Source organism: Triticum aestivum, chromosome 4D (genome assembly GCF_018294505.1).
Source record: "Triticum aestivum cultivar Chinese Spring chromosome 4D, IWGSC CS RefSeq v2.1, whole genome shotgun sequence".
Lineage (NCBI taxonomy): Eukaryota > Viridiplantae > Streptophyta > Magnoliopsida > Poales > Poaceae > Triticum > Triticum aestivum.
In genome coordinates, this window is record NC_057805.1 from 226,210,324 (window position 1) to 226,223,172 (window position 12,849).

Consider the following 12,849-nt stretch of genomic DNA (forward strand, 5'->3'; position numbering starts at 1 on the left):
CGCCTGCCCGGCAAGGGAGGCCCTTCTCTTGGTGGTATCTTGCTCATCTGGCTTGGCCTTAGCCTTTTTGAGCTGCATGCTAGTTCTTTGAATCTCTTGGTTTCTTGTTCTCTGACTTGATCTTGGCTTGTCCCTGCATGAGTCAGGGGAAAATGCATACCCCTCTATATTTTCCCTGACATAAGCCCCCGGGCCTGAGCCATACGTGTCCCGTGGCACGTTGGGTTAGGCCCCAAACAGTGCGTGGACATGTGGCAGGAGAGGGTTGTGCGTGACGGTTTGCCACGATGACTAGTCAATCCAATGTCCACTTTTGCGCAATTACTGCGAGTCGTGGGGTCGTGGGACTGTTGTAGTTAATGTAAGACGGTAACTTTCTGAAGCGTCGTGCTTCGGACCCACTTTTCCTCCATAAGAGCGGGGGAAAACAGAGTGGCACGATCCACCTGTCTCTTGGCCAGCTCCCCCGTCTTCTTCATCCTTGCTGGGGAGCGGCGTCGTCCTGATCCTGGGGAGGCACCGGATCCCAGTTGTGCCCGCCTCCGGCCTCTTTGACCTCTTCATGTAGGTGATGGACACGGGCAAAGGCGTAACAGGGCACTTATGTTTTTTCAATCTTAAATTTGTAGGCAATCACCAAATTTTAATTCAGATAGTGTAATCCCTCGAGTCCATCTTTGTGTTATGTAATGCTTGTACTTTTATCAGCATATGAATGAAAAAGATGAACCTTGCCGGGAACTCGTGCATGTGTATGTCCATGTGATACGTCTCCATCGTATCTATAATTTTTTACTGTTCCATGCCAATATTCTACAACTTTTACATACTTTTGGCAACTTTTTATACTATTTTTGGGACTAACATATTTATCCAGTGCCCAGTGCCAGTTCCTGTTTGTTGCATCTTTTTGTTTCGCGGAATATCCATATGAAACGGAGTCCAAACGGGATAAAAGCTTACGGAGATTTTTTTCGGAAAATATGTGAATTTTGGGAAGTGGAATCAACGCGAGACGATGCCCGAGGGGCCCACGAGGGTGAGGGGCGCCCCCCAGGGGGTAGGGCGCTCCCTGGGCCCTCGTGGCCACTCTTTAAGGCAGTTAGTGGCCTTCTTTCGCTGCAATAAATCCAATATTCAGATAAAAATTGTGTCCAAATTTCAGCCCAATCGGAGTTACGGATCTCCGGGAATTTAAGAAATGGTGAAAGGGCAGAATCAGGGAGCGCAGAAACAGAAGGAAACAGAGAGAGATCCAATCTCGGAGGGGCTCCCGCCCCTCAGCCGCCATGGAAGCCAAGGACCAGAGGGGAAACCCTTCTCTCATCTAGGGGGAAGGTCAAGGAAGAAGAAGAAGAAGGGGGCTCTCTCCCCCTCTCTCCCGGTGGCGCTGGAACGCCGCCGGGGCCATCATCCCGACAACGATTTACACCAAGAACTTCACCGTCGTCATCACCAACTCTTCCCCCCTCTATGCAGCAGTCTAACTCCTCTTTTACCCTCTGTAATCTCTACTTAAACATGGTGCTCAATGCTATATATTATTTCCCAATGATGTATGGCTATCCTATGATGTTTGAGTAGATCAGTTTTGTCCTATGGGTTCATTGATGATCGTGATTGGTTTGAGTTGCATGTTTTATTATTGGTGTTGTCCTATGGTGCTCTCCGTGTCGAGCAAGCATGAGGGATCCCTGCTGTAGGGTTTGCAATATGATCATGATTTGCTTATGGTGGGTGGCGTGAGTGACAGAAGCACAGACCCGAGTAAGTAGGTTGTTTGCGTATGGGAGTAAAGAGGACTTGATGCCTTATAATGCTATTGTTGGGTTTTACCTTAATGATCTTTAGTAGTTGCGGATGCTTGCTCGAGTTCCAAACATAAGTGCATATGATCCAAGAAGAGAAAGTATGTTAGCTTATGCCTCTCCCTCATACAAAATTGCAATAATGATTACCGGTCTAGTTATCGATTGCCTAGGGACAAATAACTTTCTCGTGAAAAAAAGCTCTCTACTAAAACTAACATAGTTGTGTCTTTATCGAAACAACCCCTAGCTTTTATTACATGATCTTTATTATCTTGCAAACCTATCCTATCACACCTACAAAGTACTTCTAGTTTCATACTTGTTCTATGTAAACTGAACGTTAAGCGTGCGTAGAGTTGTATCGGTGGTTGATAGAACATGAGGGAATATTTGTTCTACCTTTAGCTCCTCGTTGGGTTCGACACTCCTACTTATCGAAAGAGGCTAGAATTGATCCCCTATACTTGTGGGTTATCACCATACAGAGGTGAGGTGCCTCTTTAATGTAAATAAACGAGTTTTCCCCGGCAGGATATCTTGCCGGCACCCTCTTTGTCTTCCGCAGAGCTACGTCTGCCAGGGAACAGACAGAGGGGCCAGCCCCCCGCCGAGTCCTTTTTACCAAAGGCCACTGCAACCATCCCGACCGAAGCAACGTTCGAGTCATGGATGGGAGCACCTGAGTCTCAAAAATAGGAGCGAGGTTTTCTCATGCAAAGTTATAGCTTTACAAAACGCTAATGGACTGGAGGTTCAACTTATCTACTTGGCTTGCCGGGGATCGCAGTGCCGGGCAATCTTCCCAATCTTTGTCGAAGCCAAGTCCACGACAGGAACCTGCAACTTCATGCTGATGAGAATGAATGCAGGATGCGATCCTATCTAGCATATGCAAGTGCCCATGAAATGCTTATGCAATGACCTTGGTGTGCTCATGCATGCATGCAATCTTAGTTGGGCCCCCTACAACGCTCCTTTATTTTCTCATGCATGGGGTCATCGCCCCGGCTTTGTACAAGGGGTTACATGCAGTTGAGGTAAGGCCTATACAAAAGGGTGGCTGCCGGGCAGGGCCCGACAGCCGCGCCTTATAGGTAGTACTTACGGAGATGCTCAATATTCCATGAGTTTTGCAACTGAGTGCCATCTCCGGTCCCCAGACAGACTTCGCCAGGTCTGGTGACTCGTACCACCCGGTAAGGGCCTTCCCACTTTGGTGACAGCTTGTTGTACCCTTGGCGGACTGAACGCGCCTAAGGACAAGGTCACCTTCCTCAAAACACCAGGCATGAACCCTGCGGCTGTGATAGCGATGCAGGGTTTGCTGGTAGCGTGCAGCATGCATAGCAGCCCGGAGACGGTTCTCCTCGAGTAGCACAGCGTCATCACACCGGTGCTGATCTTGCACTATTTCATCGTAGGCAAGCACTCGAGGGGACCCGTAAATGAGTTCGTGGGGATAATTGCTTATGCCCAATAGACCAGGGAGAAGGGAGTCTGCCTGGTAGCTTGGTTAGGTGTCGTTCTGAGGGACCAGAGAACTACCGACAGCTCTTCGATCCACCGCCTGCCGTGCTTCTGCAGCGTATCAAAAGTTCTTGTCTTGAGTCCACGTAGCACTTCCGCGTTCGCCCTCTCAGCTTGTCCATTGCTCCGGGGGTGTGCCACACAGACGAATGAGATCTTGCATCCGAGGGTATGAACATATTGCATGAAGGCGTGGCTCGTGAATTGGGTGTCGTTGTCAGTGATGATCCTTGCCGAAACTCCAAAACGACACACCAATTCTTTCAAGAACATGATAGCTGACTGAGCAATCACCTTTCTCACGGTAGTCACTTTAGGCCACTTGTAAACTTGTCGATGGCAACGAACAAGGATTCGAAGCCCCCGATTGCTCGGGGGAACTGGCCGAGGATATTGAGCTCCCAGACCAAAAATGGCCATGATAGAGGGATAGTCTGAAGGGCTTGGTCAGGCAGGTGTGTTTTCTTCGAATGGAACTGGCAAGCTTCACATGTCCTGACGAGCTTGGCCGCATCTTGGAGGGCTGTGGGCCAATTGAATCCTTGCAGAAATGCTTTCCCAACTAATGCCCTTGATCCAATGTGGGAGTCACACATTCCTCTGTGAATCTCAGCCAGCAGTTCCTTTCCATCTTCCCGGCAGACACACTTTAATTTCACACCGCTGGGCCTCCTTGTGTATAGAGTGTCATCGACAAACTGATGCATACTAGCCCTCCGGGCTACCTTTTCAGCTTCATCTTGGTCGCCGGGAAGTTCTCCGGTTTGGAGGAAGTGGACAATGTGCCTTGCCCAAGATGGAGCCTGGGGCTCGGCAACGAAGACTAGCGGCACCTCCTCTGCTGCGGGAGCACTAGCCTCGTTTGCGGGGTCCATGGGACCGGCTGGAGGGGGTGGTCCGGCAGGCTATGAGGAGTTGTTTCTGGCAGGGTCTCTACCAGGAGCGGACGGCTCAACCGAGAGAGGCTTACCGTAGTCCAACTTTCTCCTTTTCTGGGCCATTATTGCTGGTGATATGAAGGGCTGAGAGAGACGGAGAACAAAAGTTCCTGGTTCCACAGGAAGCTTCTGCACAACACACGTTGACAGGTGATCAGCTATGCTATTTTCCGCACGGGGTACGTGCTCTGTTTGCAACCCGTCAAAGTGATCCTCCAATCTCCTCACTTCCTCGACGTATGCTTCCATCAATGGGCTTTGGTAATCCTTGTTGACTTGTCTCACCACAAGTTGTGAATCTCCTCGAACGATCAGCTTCTTGATTCCCAATTATGCTGCAATTCTGAGCCTGGCAAGGAGCCCTTCATACTCAGATGTATTGTTGGTGGCTTCTTCCCGGGCAAAGTTCATTTGGATGATGTACTTCAAGTGCTCCCCGGAGGGGGCAACAAGAAGCACGCCAGCCCCTGCACCTTGTAGGGAAAAAGCACCATCAAAATACATAATCCATTCTTGGGGTGATTCCTTGCCGGGGATAGCTGTCTCTGTCACTTCCTCATCAGGGGTGGGCGTCCATTCTGCAATAAACTCTGCCAGTGCCCTACTCTGAATAGTTGATGTGCTCTCAAACTTCAAACCAAAGCTGGATAACTCCAAAGCCCACTCCACTATTCTGCCAGGAGCCTCGGGGTTTCGGAGTATCCTTTGCAATGGAAAACGAGTGACAACCGTGATCTCGTGGGCTTGGAAGTAGTGGTGCAGTTTCCTTGAGGCCATAAGGAGACCAAAGATCAACTTTTGCATGCCAGAGTACCTCGATCTAGCCCCCTGTAACAAGGAGCTGACGAAATACACTGGGCGTTGCACCACTTTCTTCCTTGCTGCGTCCTTGGGGTTGTTCTCGTTGCCGTGCTCATGGCTGTCCTGATCCTTATCTGACTCTGCTATCTTCTGCTCACTCTCTGCCTCGTCCACTTCTCACTGCGCTACCTAGGCCGCACTAACCACTTGGTTGGTTGCCGCCATGTATAGCAACAACGCTTCTTGAGGTTTAGGCGCAACCAAGGTAGGCACAGACGATAGGTATGCCTTCAACTCATGTAGAGCCGCATCTGCTTCCAGGGTCCACTTCATAGGCCCTGCCTTCTTCAAAATTTTAAAGAACGGCAGGGCACGCTCGGCAGACTTGGAGATGAGTCTACTTAGCGCGGCAATGCATCCTGTTAAGTGCCTCATGTCCTTAACTATCCTTGGCGCCAGGATCTGCTTGATGGCTTTGATCTTGTCGGGGTTAGCTTCGATCCCCCGATGGCTTGCCGGAGGGAACACCAAACACACACTTCTCCTGATTAAGCTTCAAATTGATCTTGCGTAGATTAGCAATTGTCTCCTCCAAATCCTGGATAAGGGTGGCCCTATCCTTGGTTTTGACCACGATATCATCCATATAGGCTTCTATATTTATGTGAAACTGTGGTTGAAAACCAATCTGGACTGCCCTTGCAATAGATGACCGGCACTCTTTAATCCGAATGGCATGCGGATAAAGCAGTATGTACCACATTGAGTGATGAACGATGTCTTCTCTTCATCTTCTTTAGACATGAAGATCTGGTGATATCCGGAGTATTCGTCCAGAAAGGAGAGCAAATCACAACCTGAAGTGGAATCCAATATGGTCGATGTGCGGCAAGGGAAATGGGTCCTTTGGGCAAGCCTTGTTGAGATCTGTGAAATCAATGCAAAGCCTCCATTTCCCATTAGCCTTCCGGACTACCACTGGATTTGCCAACCACGTAGGATAGAGTACCCCGCTGACCAAACCAGCTGCCTCCAGTTTCTTGATCTCTTCGGCAATGAACTGCTGCCTCTCCAAAGCCTGCTTCTGGACTTTCTGCTTGACAGGTCGGGCATGTGGGCAGACAACAAGGTGGTGCTCGATTACCTCCCTGGGAACACCGGGGATATCAGATGGTTGCCAGGCAAACACATCGATATTCGCCCGCAGGAAGGCAACGAGCGCGCTTTCCTATTTGTCATCGAGGGTGGCGCTGATGGTGAAAGTACCATCAATGCCAGCAAGCCATGCCGGAACCTTCTTCACTTGGGGTGGAGTAACCTTGGATCTCTTCCTGTTGGAACACTCCGGCACATCGTCAACGGGTGCCGTGCACTCGGAAGGGGAACGATTCCTGGATTCCTTGCCGGAGGTCCTACAATCTCTCTTCTTTCCTTTGCTTTCCTTGGCGGGACCTGCCACTGTCTCTGTTGCGACTGCATCCCGGTACATCTTGTCTACGCAGATAATTGCATCCTTCTTATCCGACGGGATAGTAATGACTCCCAGTGCCCCAGGCATCTTCATGGTGTTGTAAGCATAGTGGGATGCTGCCATGAACTTGGCCAGGGCCAGGCGTCCAAGAATCCCATTGTACGGCAGGGGGAGGTCAACCACATCAAACACAATCTTCTCAGTCTGATAGTTCAGCTCTCCCCCAAACATCACCGGCAACATAATCTTCCCTTTAGGATGGCTCCTGCTGGGATTAACTCCTTGAAACGTGTCGGTAACCTCTAGCTCTTCTTCTCCTATCTGAAGCTTGTTGATGACTGTTGGGGAAATCAGATTCAACCCAGCCCTGCCATCCACTAACATCTTTGTGACCTTGAGGTTGCCAATTGTTTGGGAGACCAACAATGGGAAACATCCTACCGCAGTGGTGCGGCCAGCGTGATCCTCCTCATCAAAGATGATGGGTGTGCGGGACCATTTGAGCGGCTTTTGGGCCTCTGGCGCTGGTTCCACGGTATTGATCTCTTGTGCCCATCGCTTGAGTTGGCGGTGAGAGGCGTGCAGAGATGCACCCCATCAATGCATAGGGCGTCAGTGGCCTTCTAAAACTCCTGCTCACTGGTTTCCTCCATCACTCACATCATCACAGATTTCCTTCTCTTGACCCTTGGCGGGTTTTCCTTGGTTCCGAAAGGGTTTGCCAGGGCGATTTGCTTCACCGCCTCGACCCTTACCGCCAGCGGGATTCTGACCTTTTTCCTTGTCACGCTTATCATATTCTACCCTCTGTTTCTTGAGAAGCTGCTTAACCTGATAACACTCCTGAAGGTCGTGGCCTTTGGTCCAATGGATCTTGCAGTACGGCACATCGCCTTTCCCAGCTTTCTCGACGGCAGCGGCTTCCCGACAGGAAGTGCAAGCGGCAGCTCCCTTGCCGGGGGCCTCAGCCTTGGCCTTCTTGCTAGTACTAGGTGTGCCAGAGCCTTCCACAGTCATTACTACCTTATCTCTTGGCTTCTTACTGCGCTTCTTGCCCTTTCTTTGGCTGCTAGATTCATCCTCATCCTCTGAATCAACATTGGTGCAATCTTCCTCTCCGGGCAACTTCCTTCCTTCCTCCATCCGAGCACACTTATCCACCAGTGTGTATAGCTCCTTCACAGTCTTGGGCAACCGCACGTTCATCTTGGAACGAATGCGACGGTTGCGCACATTGGACTAGAAAGCTGCTATAACAACTGCCGGATGGATATTTGGAATATTTCTATGAAGTTTACTGAATCTCTGTAAATACTTACGGAGGGTTTCTCCTTCCTTCTGTTGGAGAAGCTGCAGGTTGCTGGGTCTGCCGGGCTCTTGGTGGCCACGGGTGAAGGCACCGATGAACTCGTGGCACAGGTCTACCCATGACGAAACGGAGTTCTCTGGCAGGTGCATCATCCAAGACCTCGCGTTGGACTTGAGGGCCAAAGGGAAGTAGTTGGCGAACACCTTCTCATCTCTTCCCCCGGTAGCCTGAACAGCGATGGTGTGGATGCTCAGGAACACTGGCGGGTTCAGCCTCCCATCGTACTTCTCATGTATCTCTGGCTTGAACGTGCGAACGGACGGCTAACGGACTTGCCGCAGCTCTCGTGTAAAGGCAGGGCAGCCGACCTCGAAAAGGTAGGCACCTGCCAACACAGAGCAGGCTCATCGACGTTGAGGCCGTCGCACCTGTCAGTATGGCGGAGGTCGTCGCGGCGTCGATATATGATGACGCGCGCGTCTCCCCGCCGCCTATCCTCCGGGGTTCGACGTTGGCCTAGACGTGCTCGAGGGTCAGAATAGGCCATCGAGACGTCATCGGGGTCTTGATTCAGCTGTGCCTGCGTCGGCTACCATGGTGGGGACGGCCCCCTCTGTACGGCTAGCAGTACGGGCGGTTGTTGTCGCTTGGGGAGGTCGTGGCGGGCCAGCTTGTCGTGAGCCCCCAGCTTCGGCGAAACCAGGCAGGATTTGGATGGTGGCGCGACATTCATCCATCTGCTCGGCTGCTGGCAGAAATCTCAGTAGCAGCTGAGCTCGCACCATAGCCTCCATGGTTGTGCTTGGCATAGATGTTGATGACATCGACCACACCGTCGCCTGGCTTCTGATGGTGCGGCGGCAGTGGCGGTGGTGGCGCCGCGCCCACGCTGCTGTGGGACGACCACCTGGGTGGCGGGCTTGCACGGCGCTGGTGCTCGAGGGCCAACAGCTCAGTCTAGCACAGCGGTCTGGTTGGCTCGTCCGGGAGGAGGTGCAAGCGCCCCGGCCGCTCCCGCGGTGGGGGCAGCCGGAGGGCGATGGCTCACCCCGGACCGAGCGTCGTTGCTGCGGCTGTGCCTGTCGGTGGGAGGAGGGGGTGTGGACGGAGTGACCCCCACGCCCGCACATTGCGGAGCATGACCATCGAGGCTCTGCTGATGCTGTTCTCCTCTGGTATCTCCTACCCCCGTGTCGGCCGCGGGGGAAGTGGTGATGGCGCCACCTACTCCAACCACGTCCCCAGCAACGTTCACGTCCTCGCTTGCCTCCTCATCCCCCGTGGCCTTAGAGGCCACGGGCAGCGGATCCTTCGAGGTGGATGGATGGGCCAAAGGATCGGACTTCTTCTTCTTGGGCGCCATGGTCGATGGCATCGTCGAAGATAAGGATGGTGATGAAGATGACGCGCTGCGCACGCTTTTAGATTCATGCAAGCGAGCCCCCTACCTAGCGCGCCGAAGATGTCGCGGGAAATCCGCGGCCACCTATGGGACTGGGAGGCTCCTTGCTGGTTCGGCAGGGGGACGTCACGTTGCACAAAGAGCTGACCAGCCCACGGCAGCATGGCAGAGAGCTCACAAGCAATTTACCCAGATTCGGGCCACCACGAGGCGTGAAACCCTACTCCTGCTTTGGTGGATTGATGGTGGAATGGAGGTGGTGAAGCATAGTACACTTGCTCGGCAAGGGTTTCCTTAGGGCAGTAGTGACTACGCGCGTATGGGGGTGTTGGTTCGTCAACTTTCCAACCCTTCCTATGGGTGCCATGGGCCTCCTTTTATAGATCAAGGGGTCACCACAATGGCAAAGTAGTCATTATCCACTGACATGATAACAAACAGTGCTATCATACCTAACTCTACGGGCTGACAGGGCGCGTTAAATGCACCGCTTAGTGTCACATCACTGGTTGCCCGGAAAGGCTTGCCGGGCTATCTTGCCAGCTCCGCGCCTATTCTCTTGACATGTCGCGGGACGGGTGTCATCTGTGGGTTTCTTCTGTAGGAAATTGCTGCCATGTGGCAAATGGCTGCCACTTAATCATCTTGCGGCTTGACACCGCATCGATCAATGACGTGGGTCGTGCTTGAGTGGTTGGTGAGATGGTTTTGCCTCTGCGAGCCCCGGCAGGCCCTGTCGGGGTGCCTTGGTTGCCTGCTTCTGGTTGTGGCCTCGCCCCTTGCCAGGCTCGCCTTCCCGGCAAGGGAGGCCCTTCTCTTGGTGGTATCTTGCTCCTCTGGCTTGGCCTTAGTCTTTTTGAGCTGCATGCTGGTTCTTCGAATATCTTGGTTTCTTGTACTCTAACTTGATCTTGGCTTCTCCGTGCACAAGTCAGGGGAAAATGCATACCCCTGTATATTTTCCCTGACACCGTGGCAAGGCCCTGCAGTAGAAGGAAAAGCCCACTAGAGGCCGCGAGAAGAAAGAAGGAGATGATGAGAGTAATGAAGAGGAAGAAAAGAAACAAGTGAACAAGAATTCCAGAAGGCAACCAAAGCGAGGTGCATTGACGGGGTTGCATCTTTGCACTCCTCTCACCGGCAACTCAAGCAATGGCCATGTGAAGTCAATGCTGTGGGGCCAACTGCGTATTCCCGGAAGCCGCTTAAATGGTCCCACACGCCTATCATCTTTGACGAAGAGGATCACCCCGACCGCACCACTGCGGTTGGGTACTTGCCATTGTTGGCCTCCCCAACAATCTGCAACCTCAAAGTAACAAAGATTCTAGTTGACGGTGGGGCTGGGCTGAACTTGATCTCCCCGAAGGTGGTTGGCAAGCTACAGATCCATGACAAAGAACTCAAGGCCACGGGTATGTTTCAAGGAATCAACCTCGGCAGGAGCCAGCCCAAAGGAAGATCATTTTGCCTGTGACATTTGGCGGGGAATTGAATTATTGGACCGAAAGAATTGTGTTTGACGTTGTTGAACTTCCTCTGCCTTACAATGGGATTCTTGGTCGTCTAGCTCTGGCAAAATTCATGGCCGCATCCCACTATGCTTACAACACCTTGAAGATGCCAGGGCCAATGGGCATCATTTCCATCCCATCAGATAAGAAAGATGCAATCATATGTCTGGACAAGATGTATCAAGACGCGGTAGCAGCTGAGGCAGCTGAAGCATCAGCTCCCGCCAAAAAAAAGAAGGGGAAGAAGGCTAGCAGAGATGCCGGCAAGGACTCTGGGAAGCGTGCTTCTCCGGAGTGCGCTGCACCTATTGAGGACCCGCCCGAGAGTTCCACTAGTAAGAAACCCAAAGTTGCTTCACCTGTTGTGAAGAAGGTCTCGACAAGGCAGGATGGCACTGACGGTACGTTCACCATCAGCACCACCCTTGATAACAAATAGGAAAGCGCGCTCATGACCTTCCTGCTGGCGACTGTCAATATGTTTTCTTGGCAACCATCTGACATCCCTGGCATTCCTAGGGAGATAATCGAGCACCACCTTGATGTCTACCCTCAAGCTCGGCCCGTCAAGCACAAAGTCAGAAAGCAAGCATTGGAGCGGCATCAGTTTATTGCCAAGGAAATCAAGAAACTTGAAGCAGCTGGTTTAGTCAGATGGGTACTACATCCAACCTGGTTAGCGAATCCAGTGGTAGTGCGCAAGGCAAACGGGAAGTGGAGGCTCTGCATTGATTTCACAGACTTGAACAAAGCTTGTCCAAAAGACCCTTTCCCCTTGCCGCGCATTGACCAAATTGTTGATTCCATTTCTGGATGTGATTTGCTATCCTTCTTGGATGCATACTCCGGGTACCATCAGATATTCATGGCTAAGGAAGATGAAGAGAAAACGACGTTCATAACTCCATGTGGCATGTACTGGTTTGTACGAATGCCTTTCGGGTTATAGAGTGCCAGATCCACATTTGCAAGAGCGGTGCAAGTTGGTTTTGAGTCCCAGCTGCACCGGAATGTAGAATCTTACATGGATGATATAGTGGTCAAGACTAGATATAGATCAACGCTCATCCGAGATTCGGAAGAGACTTTTGCCGATCTGCACAAGATCAGTATGAAGTTAAACCCTGACAAATGTGTATTTGGTGTCCCGTGTGGCAAGCTACTTGGTTTCTTTGTGTCTCACTGAGGGATAGAAGTTAGCCTTGACAAGATTAGAGGAATCGAGCAGATACAAGCACCCAAGACTGTCAAGGATGTGAGGCGTTTAACTGGATGCATTGTGGCACTGAGTGTTTCATCTCCAAGTCTGCTGAATGCGCCTTGCCATTCTTCAAAATCTTGAAAATGGCTCGCCCGGTGAAGTGGACCCCGGAGGCAGAAGCAGCGCTACAAGACTAAAAAATGTACCTTTCCTCTACTCCCACCTTGGTTGTGCCTAAACCACAAGAGTCGTTGTTGCTATATCTAGCTGCAACGAATCAAGTGGTTAGTGCAGCACTGGTGGCACAGAGGGAAGTGGTCGAAGAAGTAGTTGCGGCAGCCAACCCTTCCGGGGAAGGAACCAAAACACCTGCGGCAAGACATGACAAACACCAAGGGGAGTCCAGGCAAGCTGTAGGGAGCGATCCCAAGGCTGTGGAAAAGAAGAAGGTGGTACAACGACCAGTTTACTTTGTCAGCTCCTTACTACAAGGAGCCAGATCAAGGTACTCTGGGCACAAAAGCTGATCTTCGGCCTCATCATGGCCTCGAGAAAGCTGCACCACTACTTCTAAGCCCACGAGATCACAGTTGTCACCCGTTTCCCGCTACAGCGCATACTAAGGAATCCGGAAGCCACATGCAGAATAGTAGAGTGGGCCCTAGAGTTGTCATGCTTTGGCTTGAAGTATGAAAGTACCTCAACTATTCAGAGCAGAGCACTGGCGGAGTTTATTGCAGAATGGACGCCCACTCCAGATGAAGAAATACCAGAGACAGTTATCCCTAGCAAGGAGGCGCCTCTAGAGTGGATGATGTATTTTGATGGTGCTTTCTCGTTATAGGGCACTAGAGCTGGCGTGCTTCTTGTTGCAC